General features: G+C 38.9%; 1 pseudogene; it reads right to left on the bottom strand.

Moving 5' to 3' along the window:
* Positions 1 to 10,834: 10,834 nt before the first annotated feature.
* On the bottom strand, positions 10,835 to 15,473 carry LOC109458715 (MARVEL domain-containing protein 3; annotated as a pseudogene).
* Positions 15,474 to 19,175: the final 3,702 nt, after the last annotated feature.

Here is a 19,175-nt window from a genome sequence, read left to right as displayed (position 1 = left end):
TTTAGTCTTCTATCGCTGCCTTAACAGATCACCACAAACTTAATACAGCTGCTTAAAACAGTAAAAATCTATCTCATTTGTTTTCAGGGAAGAAATAAGACAGACTGGATTGGCTTCTTTGTTCCCAGTCCCACAAGGTCAAATCAGGGTGTTGGCTGACTGAGGTCTAATCTGGAAGATCTGAGATGAGGATCTGCTTCCAGGCTTATTCAGACTGTTGCAGAATTCAGCTCCCTGATGTTGTAGGACTTGAATTCCTTGTTTCCTTGCTGGATGCCAACCAAGAGTTCTCAGTCTCTAGAGACCACAGCATTCCTTGGCTTATGGACCGTTTCTCTGCCTTCAAAACCAGCAATGGTAGTTCGATTCCTTCTCACTCTTCATAGGTTTCTCTCTGACCAACAATTCTGCTCCATCTCTCTGACTCTTCTGTCTTCCTCCTTTGCTTTTAAAGGGCTTGTATAATTAGATTAGGCCCACCTGGATAATCTCCCAATTTTAAGGTAAAATGATTAATAATCTCTTTAAATGTTTTTTATTTGTTTCAGGTGTACAAAACAACATAATGATTAGACATTTACAAACCTCAGGAAGTGATAATCCCAACAAGTCTACTACTCATCTGACTCCGTACTTAGTATAATATCCTCTAGGTGCATCCATGTTGTTGCAAAAGGTACAATTTCTTTTTTATGGCAGAGTAATACTCCATTGTATAAATGTACCACAATTTCTTTATCCAATCATTTACTGGTGGGCATTTTGGTTGTTTCCATATTTTGGCTATTGTGAATAGTGCTGCAGTAAACACAGGGGTGCATATATTTTTTCGAATTAGTGTTTTGGATTTCTTTGGATAAATACTCAGGAGTGGAATTGCTGGGTCATAAGGTAGTTCTATTTTTAATTTTTTGAGGAACCTCCATACTGTTTTCCATAGTGGCTATACCAGTTTGCAATCTCATCAACAGTTCATAAGAGTTCCCTTTTCTCCATATCCTAGCCAACACTTGTTTGATGATTTATTGATGATAGCCATTCTGACAGGAGTGAGGTAGTATCTTTATTTGCATTTCTCTGATGATTAGTGACATTGAGCATCTTTTCATATTTCTATTGGCCATGTATGTCCTCTTTGGGGAAACGTCTGTTCACGTCATCTGCCCCTTTTTGTTTGTTTGCTTGTTTGTTTTTTTGTGTTGAGTTCTATGAGTTTTTTAAAATAAAGTTTAGATATTAACCCCTTATCAGATGTATCACTGGCGAATATCCCATTCAGTGGGCTGTCTTCATTTTGTTGATGATTTCCTTTGCTGTGAAAAAACTTTTTAGTTTGATGTAGTCTCACAGTTTTTTTCCTTTGTTTCACTTGCCCAAGGAGATATATCAGTAAAAATATTGCTAAGGGTAATGTCTGAGAGTTTACTTCTTAAAGTTGTATAGTTTCAGGTCTTACATTTAAGTTTTTAATCCATTTTGAGTTTATTCTTGTATATGGCATAAGAAGGTGGTCCAGTTTCATTTTTTTTTTGCATGTATCTGTCCAGTTTCCCAGCACCATTTATTGAATAGCCTGTCTTTACCCTAATGTAAAATCCTTGCTTCCTTTGTCATAGATTATATGACCATATAGGCATGGATTTATTTCTGGGCTCTCTATTCTGTTCCATCGATCTATGTGTCTGTCTGTTTTTATGTACAATGCTGTTTTGATTACTATGACCTTGTAGAATAATTTGATATCAGGTAGTATGATACCTCCAGCTTTGTTTCTCAGGATTGCTGTGGCTTCTTGGGGTATTTTATGGTTCCATATAAATTTTAGGATTACTTGTTCTAGGTCTGCGAAAAATGCCATTGGCATTTTCATAGAGATTGTATTGCATCTATATATTGCTTTGGGTAGTATGGACATTTTAACTATATTAATTTTTCCTACCCATGAGCATGGTATATGTTTCCATTTATTTGTGTCTTCTTTAATTTTTCCCTTCAATGTCTTATATTTTTCTGAGTACAAGTCTTTTACTTCCTTGGTTAAATTTATTCCAAAGTATTTTATTTATTTATTTGATGCAATTGTAAATGGGATTGTTTTCTTAATTTCTCTTTCTGATAGTTCATTATTGGTGGGTAAAAATGCAATCAATTTCTGAATATTATTTTTGTGTGCTGCTACTTTACTGAATTCATTTATCATTTCTAATAGTTTTCTGGTGGAATTTTTGGTGTTCTCTATATATAGTATCACTTCATCTTCAAATAATGACAGTTTTACTTCTTCCTTTCTAATTTGGATGCTTTTTATTTATTTTTCTTGTCTGATTTCTGTGGCTAGGATTTCTAATACTATGTTGAATAAAAGTGGTGAAAGTGGGCAACCTTGTCTTGTTCCTAATCTTAAGGGGAGTGCCTTTAGCTTTTCCCCATTGAGTATGATGTTAGCTATGGGTTTGCCATATATGGCCTTTATTATGTTGAGATGTGTTCCCTCTATTCCTACTCTGCTGAGAGTTTTTATCATAAATGGATGCTGGATATTGTCAAATGTTTTTTCTGCATCTACTGATATGATCATATGATTTTTATTTTTCATGTTTTTAAGTGGTATATCATGTAAATTGATTTGTAAATATTGAACCAACTTTGCATCCCAGGAATGAATCCCACTTGATCATGGTGTATGATCTTTTTAATGTATTGCTGAGTTTAGTTTGCTAATATTTTGTTGAGGATTTTTGCATCTATGTTTATCAGAGGTATTGGCCTATAATTTCATTTTTTTAAAATGTCTTTGTCTGGTTTTGGAATCATACAATGAGCTTGGGAGCCTTCTCTCTTTTTGAACTTTTTGGAATTGTTTGAGAAGGATAGGTGTTAATTCTTCTTTGAATGTTTGGTAAAATTCACCTGTGAAGCCATCTGGTCCAGAACTTTTCTTTGTTGGGAGGTTTTTGATTACTGATTTAATTTCATTAGTAGTAATCGGTTGGTTCAGATTTTCTGTTTCTTCTTTACTCAGTCTTGGAACAGTTTATGCTTCTAGGAATTTATCTATTCTTCCAGAATGTCCAATTTGTTGACATATAATATATATGCCAACAATAATATAGAGTTTTCTTATAATCCTTTGTATTTCCTTCCTTCCTTCCTTCCTTCCTTCCTTCCTTCCTTCCTTCCTTCCTTCCTTCCTTCCTTCCTTCCTTCCTTTCTTTCTTTCTTTCTCTCTTTCTTTCTTTCTAGGAGGACACAGCTCACAGTGGCCCAGGTGGGGATCGAACCGGCAACCTTGCTGTTATTAGCACCACGCTCTAACCAACTGAGCTAACCAGCCACCCCCCTTTGTATTTCTGTGGTGTCAGTTGTCACTTCTCTTTCATTTCTGATTTTATTTATTTGGGTCCTCTCTCTTTTTTCTTTCTTTCTCTCTCTTTTTTTATTGAAATAATTTTGTTTCTAAGATTCAGTGTTAATGATCTGGTACATTATGAAAACATTCAGGGTCATGAGAGATTACAATCTACCTTTGAAGGCCTTCTCTATGTGGCACTGTCACAGAATGCAGCAATGAAGAAGCCTCCTATTAGCCTTTATTGTCTAGTAAAATAAAATGCTTTATCTTTGAAATAGCTGAATAACATGTTTAAGAAGTTTATGGATTTCATTTCTCAGTACTTGGGAGCTTTATATTTAAGAAACACAAACATTTTAGGAAAGTGAATTCCAATTGAATGACTTGCAACAACAAAGAAACTAACTTGGAATGCTGGCAAAAAAATTTTTTCCCTCTCAGCCCTAATGCAGACAGCCTCAGGAGTAACATGCATGCTAAAAGCATCTCTCTTCATGTATGAGAAATCCAGCCTCACCATTTCTCTTTTTTTTTTCTATTTTATTAAATTTATTAGGGTGACAATTGTTAGTAAAATTACATAGATTTCAGGTGTACAATCCTGTATTACATCATCTATAAATCCCATTGTGTGTTCATCACCCAGAGTCAGTTCTCCTTCCATCACCATATATTTGATCCCCCTTACCTTCATCTCCCACCCCCAAGCCCCCACCCCCCTTACCCTCTGGTAACCACTAAACTATTGTCTGTGTCTATGAGTTTCTGTTTCTCATTTGTTTGTCTTGTTCTTTTGTTGCTTTTGGTTTATATACCACATATCAGTGAAATCACATGGTTCTCTGCTTTTTCTGTCTGACTTATTTCGCTCAGCATTACTCTCTCAAGATCCATCCATGTTGTCACAAATGTTCCTATATCATCTTTTCTTACTGCCGAATAGTATTCCATTGTGTATATATACCACAACTTCTTTATCCATTCATCTATCGAAGGACATTTTGGTTGTTTCCATGTCTTGGCCACCGTAAACAAAGCTGCAATGAACATTGGAGCACACGTGTCTTTATCTCTAAATGTTTTCAGATTTTTTAGGTAGATACCCAGGAGAGGGATTGCTGGGTCATATGGCAATTCTATTCGTAATTTTTGGAGGAACCTCCACACTGCCTTCCATAACGGCTGCACCAGTCTGCATTCCCACCAACAGTGTATGAGAGTTCCTTTTTCTCCACAGCCTCTCCAACATTTGTTACTATTTGTCTTGTTGATGATAGCCATTCTGACTGGGGTGAGGTGATATCCCATTGTGGTTTTGATTTGCATTTCTCTGATGATTAGTGATGTTGAGCATTTTTTCATATGTCTATTTGCCATTTGTATGTCCTCTTTGGAGAAATGTCTCTTCAAGTCCTCTGCCCATTTTTCAATTGGGTTGTTTGTTTTTTGTTGTTGAGTTGCATGAGTTCCTTGTATATTCTGGATACTAGCCCTTATCGGAGGCACTGTTTGCAAAAATCTTCTCCCATTCAGTTGGTGGCCTCTTTATTTTGTCAATGGTTTCTTTTGCTGTGCAGAAGCTTTTAAGTTTCATATAGTCCCATTCGTTTATTTTAGCTTTTACTTCCATTGCCTTTGGAGTCAAATTCATAAAATGCTCTTTGAACCCAAGGTCCATAAGTTTAGTACCTATGTTTTCTTCTATGCAGTTTATTGTGTCAGGTCTTATGCTTAAGTCTTTGATCCATTTTGAATTAACTTTGGTACATGGTGACAAATAGCAGTGCAGTTTCATTCTTTTGCACGTGGCTATCCAATTCTCCCAGCACCATTTATTGAAGAGGCTGTCTTTGCTCCATTGCATCTTTTTGTTTCTTTGTCAAAAATTATCTGTCCATATTTATGTGGTTTTATTTCTGGGTTCTCAATTCTATTCCATTGGTCTATGTGTCTGTTTTTCTGCCAATACCATGCTGTTTTGATTATTGTAGCCCTGTAGTACAAGCCAAAGTCAGGAAGTGTGATACCTCCATTATTGTTCTTTTTCTTAAGATTGCTTTGGCTATTCGGAGTCTTTTGTGGTTCCAAACAAATCTGATGATTTTTTGTTCTATTTCTTTAAAATATGCCATTGGGATTTTGATGGGGATTGCATTGAATCTGTATATTGCTTTGGGTAATATGGCCATTTTAACTATGTTGATTCTTCCAATCCATGAGCACGGAATGTCTTTCCATTTCTTTGTGTCTTCTTCAGTTTCTTTCGAAAATGTATTATAGTCTACAGCATATAGGTGTTTCACATCCTTGGTTAAGTTTATTCCTAGGTATTTTATTCTTTTGGCTGCAATTGCAAAATGAATTGGTTTTTGTATTTCTTTATCTGAGATTTCATTGTTAGTATATAGGAAGGCAATGGACTTTTGTACGTTGATTTTGTAGCCAGCAACTTTACTGTATTCGTTGATTGTTTCTAATAGCTTTTTGGTGGAGTCTTTAGGGTTTTCTATATATAGCATCATGTCATCTGCAAAGAGTGATAATTTAACTTCTTCATTCCCAACTTGGATGCCTTTTATTTCTTTCTCTTGCCTGATTGCTCTGGCAAGGACTTCCAACACTATGTTGAAAAGCAGAGGTGATAGGGGACAGCCCTGTCGTGTTCCTGAACGTAGAGCAAAGGGCTTCAGTTTTTCACCATTAATTATGAGATTAGCAGAGGGCTTGTCATATATGGCCTTTATTATGTTAAGGTATTTTCCTTCTATACCCATTTTATTAAGTGTTTTAATCATAAATGGATGTTGTATCTTGTCAAATGCTTTTTCTGCATCAATTGATATAATCATATGATTTTTGTCCTTTATTTTGTTTATGTGATGTATCACATTGATGGATTTGCATATGTTGAACCATCCTTGTGCCCCGGGGATGAACCCCACTTGGTCGTGATGAATAATCTTTTTAATGCATTGTTGTATTCGATTTGCTAGAATTTTATTTAGGATTTTTGCATCGTAATTCATCAGAGATATTGGTCTGTAGTTTTCTATTTTTGTGCTGTCCTTACCAGGGTTTGGTATCAGGGTAATGTTGGCCTCATAAAATGAGTTAGGGAGTACTGTCTCTTCTTCAATTTTTTGGAAGAGTTTGTGCAGGATTGGTATTAGATCCTCTTTGAAGGTTTGGTAGAATTCACTAGTGAAGCCATCTGGTCCCGGACTTTTGCTTTTGGGAAGGTTTTGGATGACTGATTCAATTTCGTTACTGGTGATCGGTCTGTTTAGATTTTCCAGTTCTTCATGGTTCAGCCTTGGAAGGCTATATGTTTCTAAGAACTTGTCCATTTCTTCTAGGTTGTTGAATTTGGTGGCATATAGTCCTTCATAGTATTCTTGGATGATCCTTTGTATTTCTGTGGTGTCCGTGATAACTTCCCCTTTTTCGTTTCTATTTTGTTAATTAGTGTCTTCTCTCTTTTTATCTTAGTAAGTCTAGCCAAGGGTTTGTCAATTTTGTTAATCTTTTCAAAGAACCAGCTCTTTGTCACATTAATTTTTTCTATTGTCTTTTTGTTCTCTATTTCATTTAGTTCTGCTCTAATTTTTGTTATTTCCTTTCTTCTGCTGACCTTGGGTTTTACTTGTTCTTCTTTTTCTAGTTCTTTAAGGTGTAACATGAGGTTATTTATTTGGGAGTTTTCTTGTTTCTTGAGATAGGCCTGTAATGAGATAAATTTCCCTCTTAAAACTGCTTTCGCTGCATCCCCAAAATTTTGGTAGGATGTATTTTCATTGTCATTTGTTTCTATGTATTTTTTGATCTCTCCTTTAACTTCTTCTTTGACCCAGTCCTTCTTTAAAAGTATGTTGTTTAATCTCCATGTATTTGTGTTTTTTCCCGCTTTCTTCTTGCAGTTGATATGCAATTTCAAAACCTTGTGATCAGAGAATATGCTTGGTATGATTTCAATCTTCTTAAATTTGTTGAGACTGATTTTATGTCCCAATATATGGTCTATCCTTGAGAATGTTCCGTGTACACTAGAAAAGAATGTATAGTCTGATGTTTTAGGATGAAGTGCTCTATAAATGTCAATTATGTCCATTTCATCTAATGTGTCATTTAGGGCTACTATTTCGTTATTTATTTTCTGTTTGGATGATCTATCCATAGCTGTCAATGATGTATTTAAGTCCCCTAGTATAATTGTGTTTTGGTCAATTTCTCCCTTTAGTTCTGTTAGTAGTTGCTTGGTATATTTCGGTGCTCCCTGATTGGGGGCATAAATATTGATGACTGTTATGTCTTCTTGTTGTACAGTCCCCTCACCATTATGAAATGTCCATCTTTGTCTCTTGTTATCTTTTTCACCCTGAAGTCTGTTTCATGTGATGTAATTATGGCTACACCTGATTTTCTCTGGGTACTATTTGCTTGGAGTGTCAATTTCCACCCTTTCACTTTGAGTCTATGCTTGTGCTTGTAGCTGAGATATGTCTCTTGGAGACAGCATATGATTGGGTTTAGTTTTTTGATCCAATCTGGTACTCTGCGACTTTTTATTGGTGAGTTCAGTTCATTTACAATTAGGGTGATTATTGATATGTGAGGATTTCCTGTCATTCTATCTTTAGGTTTCTGGTAAGGCTGTGTCTCCATTTTTTCTTTGCCTTTTTGTTGTTGTCTATTATTTCTGTGTGGTGGTATTCTATGATGTTTCCCTCTGTTTCTTCTTTTATTTCAGTATATATTTCAGTTCTGGATTTTTTTGTTTGTGGTTACCCTTAACTTTTTGTAAAGGAAAGTTTGATATTTAGAGTATTCCATTATGTTCATCACGCTTACTTTCTCCATTCCCATATTCCGATTCAGACCTTTACTCTACCCCTTTTTATGTTTTGGTTGCCACAGATTGTCCCTGTTGATGGTGGTCGAATAGCCTCTTTTGGTGTTTCTTCTAGTGCGGGTCGTGAATTAGAAAATTCCCTAGCTTCTGTATGTCTGGAAAAGTCTCTATTCCTCCTTCATATCTAAAGGATATCTTTGATGGATATATTATTCTTGGCTCATAATTTCTCTCTTTCAATAGTTTGAATGTTTGGTTCCACCCCCTCCTGGCTTGTAGGGTTTCTGCTGAAAATCTGATGATAGTCTAATGGGCTTTCCTTTGTAAGTTACTGTCTTCTTTTCCCTGGCTGCCTTAAGGATTCTTTCTTTGTCGTTGATTTTAGACAGCTTCAATACAATGTGCCTTGGAGAAGGCCTGTTGGGATTGAGGTAACTAGGTGTTCTATTTGCTTCTTGGATTCGAGGGTCCAGTTCTGTCCACAAATTTGGGAAGTTCTCATCGACAATTTGTTTGAATATATTCTCTGTTCCCTTCTCTCTTTCTTCTCCTTCTGGTATGCCCATTATTCTTATATTGCTCTTTCTGATGGAGTCAGAAAGTTCTTGTAGAGTTCTTTCATTTCTTTTAAGTCTCAAGTCTCTTTCTTCTTCCATCTGTGTCATTTCCAGGTTTCTATCTTCGACGTCACTGATTCTTTCCTCCATCTGGTCAACTCTACTACCTAAGCTGGTTATTTCATTCTTAATTTCTTCTATTGAGTTCTTAATCTCCAGAAATTCTATTTGGTTCTTTTTTAAAATTTCAATCTCTTTTGTAAAATGCTCATGCTGTTCTTTGATTGTGTTTCTGAGTTCATTTAACTGCCTATCTGTGTTTTCTTGTATCTCGTTGAGTTTTTTCAGAACTGCAATCTTGAATTCTCTGTCATTTAAGTCACATATTTCTGTATCTTTAAGTGCCTTTTCTGGAGATTTTTCACTTTCTTTCTGAGCTATCTTGTTGCCTTAGTTATTCATGGCGATTACTGGTTTACTATTTCTCTTCCTAGACATCTATAGGAGTGGCTTCTGCAACAGGTTGATACGAAGCAGTCTTTTTGTTTTCCAGTACTAGTTGGTAGAATGTTTTATTTATTCTCTAACTGCAGCCTATTTTTGTTTTCCCACACGGTAGTGCTATGTTTTCTCTGCACTATTCCAGCTTCTCACACAATGGGGGGATTCCCTGGGAGACGGGCTTCTCCTCTGTTAATAGTTCGTCTAGGTCACAGGGCGCAGTGTCCGTGTGGGGATACGGAGAGCTTTTGATGTTCCAAAGCTCTTCCTGCACCAGATTCAGAGCCCATATGTTTCAGCAGTTCTGTTTACTCCTGCAGGGATCCGCCCAGATAGGTGAGGTCAGGGGCGGAGTGAGTTGTGAAATGTGGCCCAGAGCAATGGCAGCGACCACAACCACAGCCGGTCCTGCTTCCACAGCTCCCTCCTCTTTGCCGGAACTAGTTGGGCTGCAAATTGTGTCAGTTCTCAGAACAGCAAATATTCTGTTATTTTGATCTGACACTGCTACTGTTCCGCTTCTAGCACCGGGCAGGTGGGGGCGGGGCGAGCTCTGGGAGGGGAGGGAGGGGGCGGCTAGTCTCAGTGCCTAAGGCTCCGTTCTCTGCTCGGCAGTGCGGGCCCAAACCACCGTTTTCAGCCTTTTTCCCTCAGTCTTTTCTCCGAGGTCTCTGCCGTGAGCGTTGGGTTCAGCCGTGTTTTATGCTGCCCTCTCAGCCCTGTGGGGCATAAGTGGAGCCCTAGCAGTCCGAGTTCTTCCCTCTCCCGCAGCTGCGGTAGTTCAGGGATGCAGCGAGCTCGGCGCACTGAGCTAGGTCTGCGTCCTGCGCCCACGTGGCTCCATCTCCGCACTTCTCCCTTTCCTCCTCCCCCCCCCCCTTGCGAATCTCCCACCTGTAGGTGATTTTGGTAGTGGGCCTCTTCGTCTTGCCTGTCTGCTGTGCAGGGAGTTTTTGTTGTTCGATTCATTGTAAATTCCAGGGGAGCTTTACAGAGGCTCACCTCATGCTGCCATTTTTCCGGAAACCTCAGCCTCACCATTTCTAATGGAAGAAGACTCCTTGGGATCCAGGCAGTCACAGTACAGAATAGTTTCCCTCTAGGAGGGTCAAAATGTAATTGTTTAGAATTCAATCACATAACTGCTTTAACATCATTCCCAGGGGCCAAATATGAGGGGCTATGGCATGTTTCTTTTAGTGACTTTAAGTAGTTAAGACAGGTAAGAGATTTCTACTGTAACATTGGACCTGCTACACCTGAAGTGTAGTTCTCAACTTTCAGAATTTCTGTGGCTACTTAGCCATAACCATCACCTTACCATTTGGTAAGAGAGCCATACCACAAGCTCATAGTCAAACTTCTGATGTTATTTGCAGCAAAGGTGGAGATATTTTTTTCAAACTCTCAGTCAACAAAGACTAATTGATAGAAAAATGAGATGACCATCTAGCTGTACACTGTAACCAAGAAGAGTATTTATAAAATCAAGTATGTGAAAACCCCAGTTGGCAAATGTGCAATTTTAAAGGACCCTTTTTTTTTTTAAGAGAAACAAGACAGGTGGGTTTACATTTAGCTTCCAGAAGAAAGTCTCAGAGTGTTCCACAGATATTCTGGTGCCTCACTGTAATTTCTGTGCTATTCTTGGCTGTCTTCGTGGTTTTTCTGTTCACGGTAGCTCCATAGGGCCACCAACATGCTGGCACTATACATTATCACCAGAAGACCAGCAAAGGTGGCTGCTGCTACATCAGTGCCTGACAGCTGGCAGTTCATCCAGGTGAGACCTTTGCGGGCATAGCGCTTCTGCTAATCTTTTGTCTGTTTTGCAAGTGTCCATGGCATTGATCTGCAAGGCTACGTGGAATTAAATGCCAATGCCTATGCAGTAGCCCAATGCTGCCAGGAGGCTGAAGGCAGCCTCCAGCAGAAGCCACTTCCTGGGCAATTTGGTTAGACTCTTGGCTCCTTGGAGTAAAACAACCATGGTGAGGACTCCCAGCCCCAGAAAGACAGCCATGTGCTCAGAGGACAGTGTACTGCTGGTCCAGCTTCCGAACCTGCTCTAGCTCAGTGCCCTCAAATGGTGAATAACAGTGGTTCTCAAAGCTTCTGCTACTGGTAAAGCTGACACTGAATCCAGCAAGACAAGTAGGAAGCCATGATATACATGATAACTATCCCATTCAATATCACCTCCACTATCTGTACCACACCTTTCCTAGTATATAAATATCTTCTTTTGGGGCATTCCAGGAGTCCTTCAGCCTCTGGCTGGTGATATTCCACTTCCTCTCGTCCAGGCCTGGGGTTGGATGGCAGATATTTCCCTAAGGTGGGTTCACTTTCTGGTCTGCAGAACCCGAAGCCTTCCCTCCTTCTCTCTTTTTTTCTTGATGACTCTGGCTAAAGGTTTACAATTTTGTTTCTTTTCAAAGAACAAGCTCTTGATTTCATTGATTTTTTTGTATTTTTGTAGATTCTTGCATTTATTTCCTCTCTGATCTTTATGATTTCCTTTCATTTTACTCACTTTGGGTTTTGTTTGCTCTTCTTTTTCTAGTTCCTTTAAGTGTAAGATTAGATTGTTTATTTGAGATTTTTCTTTTCTTTTTTTTAAAGATTTTATTGGGGAAGGAGAACAGGAAGGACTTTATTGGGGAACAGTGTTTACTTCTGGGACTTTTCCAAGTCAAAGTCCTTTCAATCTTAGTTGAGGAGGGCGCAGCTCAGCTCCAGGTTCAGTTGCCATTGTTAGTTGCAGGGGGCAGAGCTCACCACCCCTTGCGGGAGTCGAACCGGCAACCTTGTGGTTGAGAGCCCCGCGCTCCAACCAACTGAGTCATCTGGCCATCCAGGAGCTGAGTGGCTTCATTGACTTCATTCTAGTTGCGGAGGGCGCAGCTCGCTGGCCCATGTGGGAATCGAACTGGCAGCCCCGTTGCCCAGAGCTCGTGCTCTAACCAACTGAGCCACCCCTCCGCCCCTGAGATTTTTTTTGCTTCTTAAGTTAGGCCTGTATTGCTATGAATTTCCCTCTTAGGACTGCTTTTACTGTGTCCTATAGATTTGGGGTCATTGTATTTTTATTTTCATTTGTCTTAAGGTGTCTTTTGATTTCTTCCTTGACCTCATTGCTAACCCTTCCATTGTTGGTAGCATGTTATTTAGCCTCCATGTGTTTGTGTGGTTTTCAGTTTTTTTCTTATAATTGATTTCTAGTTTCATACCACGTGGTCAGAGAGGACGCTTGATATGATTTCAATCTTCTTAAATTTATTGAGACTTGTTTTGTTTCCTAACATGTTCTTTATCTTGGAAAATGTTCCCTGTCACTTGAAAAGAATGTATATTCTGCTGTTTAGGGTGAAATGTTCTGAAAATATCCATTAAATCCATCTGTTCTAACTTATCATTTAAGGCCACTGCTTCCTTGTTGATTTTCTGTCTGGAATATCTGTTCATTGGTGTTATTGGGTGTTAAAGTCCCCTACTATGACTGCATTACTGTTGACCTCTCCCTTTATGTCAGTCAATGTTTGCTTTATATTTAGGTGCTCCTGTGTTGGGTGCATAGATGTTTACTAGGGTTACATATCCTCTTGTTGGATCAATCACTTTATCATTATGTAACTTTTTTTTTCCCTCCCTTTTTCCACTTCCCCCCAACTCCAGGTCAAGTCATTGTTTCTCAGTCTAGTTGTGTAGGACACAGCTCCCTGGCCCATGCTGGTATTATGAGCCTTGCACTCCTCCCGTCTGAGGCAGTCAGTCGCCAGTCATCGGTCAGCCGTTCACGGCAGCTCACACCAGCTGCCAGCCGCTCACACTGGCCACCAGCTGCTCATGGTAGCACATGGTAGCCCACGGCAGCACACAGCAGCCCACAGCAGCTCAGGCCAATCTCCGGCTGCTCACGGCAGCCCAGCTCCAGGGAGAGCTGTTGTTCACAATCATAGAGGGCGCAGCTCACTGGCCCATGTGGGAATCAAACAGGCAACCTCGGCATTAGGAGTACGGCGTTCCAAGCACCTGAGCCACCAAGCCGGCCCTGTGATGTCCTTCTTATTATAGTCTGTTTTAAAGTCTATTTTGTCTGATGTAAGTACTACCACCAGCTTTTTGCTTTTTTCCTTTCCATTTGCATGAAATATCTTTTTCCATGCCTTGACTTTCAGTCTCTGTGTGTCTGTTGATCTGAAGTGGGTCTCTTGTAAACAGCACATGTATGGGTCTTGTTTTCTTATGGGACAGGAAGTATTAAAACATTAAAATGTTCATCCTTTCCAAAGTCAAGTAACATTTACCCAAAAAATTCATCTAAATTTTGCTGCTTTTTTAGGAGCAAAAAGTATATAATTATTTTGGAGATCTTGTTGAAAGTTAAATGCACAGATATTGTCAGATAGAGCTTGATATCGTATAATAGGGTGAAAATATTTTTAGGGAGACAAGATGTTTTTTTGCCAGATACTAAAATTTTAAAATAAAGCCATTATGAAAGAACATAACACTACCCAGAAAATTACATATAAGTCAGTAGAACAGAGCAGAGTCCAGAAACAGATAAAATTACTATTGAGAAATTGATATATAAAAAGATAATATCATGTGTTAGCACAAAAAGGATGAAACTAGTCAACAAATGATATTGATTCAGTAGGCCATTTATTAGCAACAAATCAACCTAGACCCAGCATCACACTTTATGCAAGAATAACGTTAATATGCCAACCAAAATAAATGATTAAAATAAAAGGAAAAATATAGAAATTACTCATATAACTTTAAATTAGAGGTGGCCTCCTTAAATAAGCAGAAGCCAAAAAGTGGAAAGAAATGGAAGGGGGGCATGAAAGATTGCAGCACAAAAATTTGAAATATTTCTAAGAAAGAAAACGTTACCAACACTACTGAAAAACAGACACAAGGCTTGAAAAAAAAATGTGAGGAAAATATGTAACGGACAAAAGATTAGTATCCCTGACATACAAAGAGCTTTTATAAATTAAAAAGAAAGGAGAAAACAACCCAAAACAATTGTTCTCAATAGTATATGATAATTTACAGAGGAGGAAATACACAATATCAACAAACATTAAAAAAATAATGGGGACCTTCATCTACGCTTGTACATTTCTTCTAACCTTAGTTCATCCTTATTTTATTTTTTTAGTTGGGAACCTACTCAAAAATAATAAATTCCTCTTTTTGCCAGAATGTAAGTTAGTTTAACCTGGAAGTAACTACTTGCAAGTAACCAGTTTATAAATGTAATAAAAGGGTGTCTTCCATGAACCTCAGTACAAGGGACACAGGCAAATATACTGAGGTTTTAAACAATGTAATATATTTTTAACCCATCGTCTGATGCTTGCTTGAGAGAACTGAAAGATTTATTGAAGCTCTCAAGAAGTAATTGCCCTGAGATCACGAAAAAGGGCTATCTTTGCTGAAGGACTGTGTACTTCTTCAGCAGCTATATTCCTTTTAGTGCAAGAGCATATGCCCTGTAGTATTTGGTTTAAATGGGCTCAAAAACATTAAACCCTGAAATTTCATGCATGCCGTCCATCTGTCCACCCATCTCTATTTATCTATCTACCTATCTATCTTCTTACCTATCTACCTATCCATCTACCTAAATACATGCAAGTTTCTGGGAAAACAACTCATAATTTTTAATAAATCAGAAAAAATTGTCCAGGACCTAAAATATGTTGAAAATAGATGTCAAACAGACAATGATTTGCTCCATCAGGAAAATTTAGACTAACATTAATTTCCTACAATCTAAATTATTGTTTATAGAAAGAAAAGTGTGTATGTGTTTGGTGGCTTTCTTTTTAAATTATTATTAAATTATTATTATTATTATTATTATTATTATTATTATTATTGTGTGTGTGTGTGTGTGCATGTGTGTGTGGCTTTCTTAAGAGTACAGTTGAGAGGAGGAAAACACTAAGCACTTGCCACGTGCCAGGTATTGTGCTAAGAGGTTTTCAAGTGTCACCTCATTTGACTCTCAGAAATATCCTAAGCTGCAAATTGGCTGGACTCTCCTATGCTCTAAGATTCATTTATTACTACATTTCCATAGCCTTGAAATTGTGACACATACTATCATCAGTGGCATTTTACAATGACTATCACCTAGACAGAATAATAGATTTGTGATTGCCTGTACATGCACAAACTTGGTTATCATGGGTTCATGTTATTGTCACTTCATGTGCACTGCTCGTGCCTCATGTGTTGAGTGCATTGTCATTTGAAATATAAGAAAGTTTAAAAGCTAAAATAAACGAATGGGACTATATGAAACTTAAAAGCTTCTGCACAGCAAAAGAAACCATTGACAAAATAAAGAGGCCACCAACTGAATGGGAGAAGATTTTTGCAAACAGTGCCTCCGATAAGGGCCTAATATCCAGAATATACAAGGAACTCATGCAACTCAACAACAAAAAAACAAACAACCCAATTGAAAAATGGGCAGAGGACTTGAAGAGACATTTCTCCAAAGAGGACATACAAATGGCAAATAGACATATGAAAAAATGCTCAACATCACTAATCATCAGAGAAATGCAAATCAAAACCACAATGAGATATCACCTCACCCCAGTCAGAATGGCTATCATCAACAAGACAAATAATAACAAATGTTGGAGAGGCTGTGGAGAAAAAGGAACCCTCATACACTGTTGGTGGGAATGCAGACTGGTACAGCCGTTATGGAAGGCAGTGTGGAGGTTTCTCAAAGAATTACGAATAGAATTGCCATATGACCCAGCAATCCCTCTCCTGGGTATCTACCCAAAAAATCTGAAAACATTTAGAGATAAAGACACGTGTGCTCCAATGTTCATTGCAGCTTTGTTTACGGTGGCCAAGACATGGAAACAACCAAAATGTCCTTCGATAGATGAATGGATAAAGAAGTTGTGGTATATATACACAATGGAATACTATTCGGCAGTAAGAAAAGATGATATAGGAACATTTGTGACAACATGGATGGATCTTGAGAGAGTAATGCTGAGCGAAACAAGTCAGACAGAAAAAGCAGAGAACCATGTGATTTCACTGATATGTGGTATATAAACCAAAAACAAAAAACAAGACAAACAAATGAGAAACAGAAACTCATAGACACAGACAATAGTTTAGTGGTTGCCAGAGGGTAACGGGGGCGGGGGGTGGGGGGTGGGAGATGAGGGTAAGGGGGATCGAATATATGGTGATGGAAGGAGAACTGACTCTGGGTGATGAACACACAATGGGATTTATAGATGATGTAATACAGAATTGTACACCTGAAATCTATGTAATGTTACTAACAATTGTCACCCCAATAAATTTAATACAAAAAAAAAAAAAATACAAAAAAAAAAAAAAAAAAAAAGAAAGAAAGAAAGTACTACAGGGCCGGCCCGTGGCTCAGGAGCTCCTCACACTGAGGTGGCTGGTTGGATTCTGACATGGGCCAGTGAGCTGCGCCCTCTACAGCTAAAATTGTGAACAACAGCTCTCCCTGGAACTGGGCTTCCGTGAGCAGTCGGAGGTCGTCGTGAGCTGCTTTGAGCTGCTGTGAGCGGCAGACCAAGGACCAGCGACAGACTGCCTCAGCCAGTGGGGAGCACAAGGCTCATAATACCAGCATGGGCCAGGGAGCTGTGTCCTACACAACTAGACTGAGAAACAACGGCTTGAACCGAAGTGGGGGTCGGGGAGGCGGAAGAAGGGGGTGTGGAAAAGAAAGCACTACAATGTGATTTGGCTTGTATGTTGTGTGTGAAGAATGGCACATTAACAGAAACGCGTGATGTACATTTATTGGTAATGAAACATACAGTCATTGTTTTAGGCATAGATTCAAGTGTATATTTTCTTGCAAATCAACAACCAACTGCTCATATAAGGTATAAGAAAGCAAGACACCCTTAGTAAATGAAGAATATCACATTTTGTTTCTGAAATAGGTACAAAAGCTGTGCCTAGTACAAACCAACAACATAATGGAAGGCAGAAGGTGTACCCAAATCTCTAGGAATGACGGAAAGAAAATTCAAATAAAGCACTGATGGCGACAGTTTGATCATAACTTGCAGAATGGGTGTCAGCAGCTTAGAATAAAACCAAGCGTTGCATGACCAGTACTGTTAGTGGCATAGAAAACAATATTTCTGTGAAACAAATGTATAAGAAAGCGCAGGCACCAATTTGGAGGTGAAAATGATCCACAGGCAGCATCCTCTGAAAGGAATAGTTTTAGGTAAACCTTTATCCACTTATTTCACATACATTTTGATTTTTATATTTGCCTTCCAAAAGTCTCTGTCTAAAATGTTTAAAGCAGCTCTGTTAAGAAATGTAAAAGTTCTGAGGCGGCTGGTCAGCTCAGTTGGTTAGAGCGCGGTGCTCTTAACAACAAGGTTGCTGGTTCGATCCCCGCATGGGCCACTGTGAGCTGCGCCCTCCACAACTAGACTGAAACAACTACTTGACTTGGAGCTAAGGAATCCTGGGAAAACACACTTAAAATAAATAAGAGTTAAAAAAAAGAAATGTAAAAATTCTAAGTGATGAGATCATTGCTTCTGAGTTTAGAGTTATAAAACAATCATGTATTTTCCAGTGGCGTCTTGGAGTTAATGAAAAAAGACTATAAGGATATACTATTGCCTATCTAATTGTCTATCATAAAATACATCAATAATTATCCCAGCAAGCTGCCCCACACCATCTCCTTAGATGAAAAATGAAATACACATTAACTGCCCAACTCCCACAAGCATACATAAAGTTTTATTTGGGAAAAAATGGCAATTATATTTTAAAGGCCTTATTATTTTTCCTTTGTATATTGTCTAGTTACACTGAAAATTTTCTTAACATTTGGCGATAAGCAAGCTGACAGGCTGGGCTCACTGGAACTCTCCACAGTGTTGGTCGTCTCAGGCTCTGGGGCAGGGAAATGTGGCCCTAGCCACCCAAACTCCATTCTACACTCTCCACCGCCCCCACTTCTCCCCCAAGTCTGGGAAGCTGAGAAGGAATATTGGACAAGGAGAGACATCTCAAGGACTGCTGGACAGGCTGGGTAAGCATAAATCGGCAGCTCTTCCCTGAGCTCTGTCAGCAAGTGGGGGATGGAGAGCCAGACCAAGTCTCAGTCCTTTTCTGATAGGGTAGTCACACATCCCCGAGGGCTGATGTCCTTTCCGAAGCTTTGGTTTATTTGAGCTTGTCCAGATTCTTCCATAGTTGGCAGTTTCTTGTTAGGCATCAGTTTGGCTTGTCCTTCCCTCTGTCTGGGCTGCACTGGTAAGTACTGCATCACATATAATTGGCCACTTCCATAATATTCTTATGATAAGCACGTGTTTAGAGCTTGCCCTGATCCTGGCACTGAGATGTGGGCAGTCTCTGGATCCTCAAACCAAACTGAAGTCCATATTTGAACCATCACTATTTTCTGCCTTCCCCTCCACCAACCCTTGTGGAGTTTTCAGAGCCCCTAGCTCATCTCTTAGACTAAGTGACAATTCTGTTGACTCCAGAAGGAAAAAAAGTGATTTGATAGAGAGTCTTCCTTGACATTTCCAGAGACACAGTGCTTGGGAAACATAGAAGTAAATATTGAGAAGTGGGCACTTGACACAACATGGAAGGAGCCAGAGCGTTCTCTCTGGTTAGAACTTAATTTTGTTGTTGTTGTTGTTGTTGTTAGAACTTACCTAATTGACCCCTCTCCCCTCATCAGTGCCCACCATGGAAAGTTCTCAGAAGCTCAACTTGGATGTACGGCCAAGCTGTAGCCATCCCAAAGTCTGGACTAGCCTGAAACGCTTGTTTTTTCAGTTACTCCTCATACTGAGCCCAGAGGCCCCTCCTCAAGAAACTA

Source organism: Rhinolophus sinicus, linkage group LG11, assembly GCF_036562045.2.
Source record: "Rhinolophus sinicus isolate RSC01 linkage group LG11, ASM3656204v1, whole genome shotgun sequence".
Taxonomy (NCBI): domain Eukaryota; kingdom Metazoa; phylum Chordata; class Mammalia; order Chiroptera; family Rhinolophidae; genus Rhinolophus; species Rhinolophus sinicus.
This window is presented reverse-complemented; position numbering and strand designations above follow the sequence as displayed.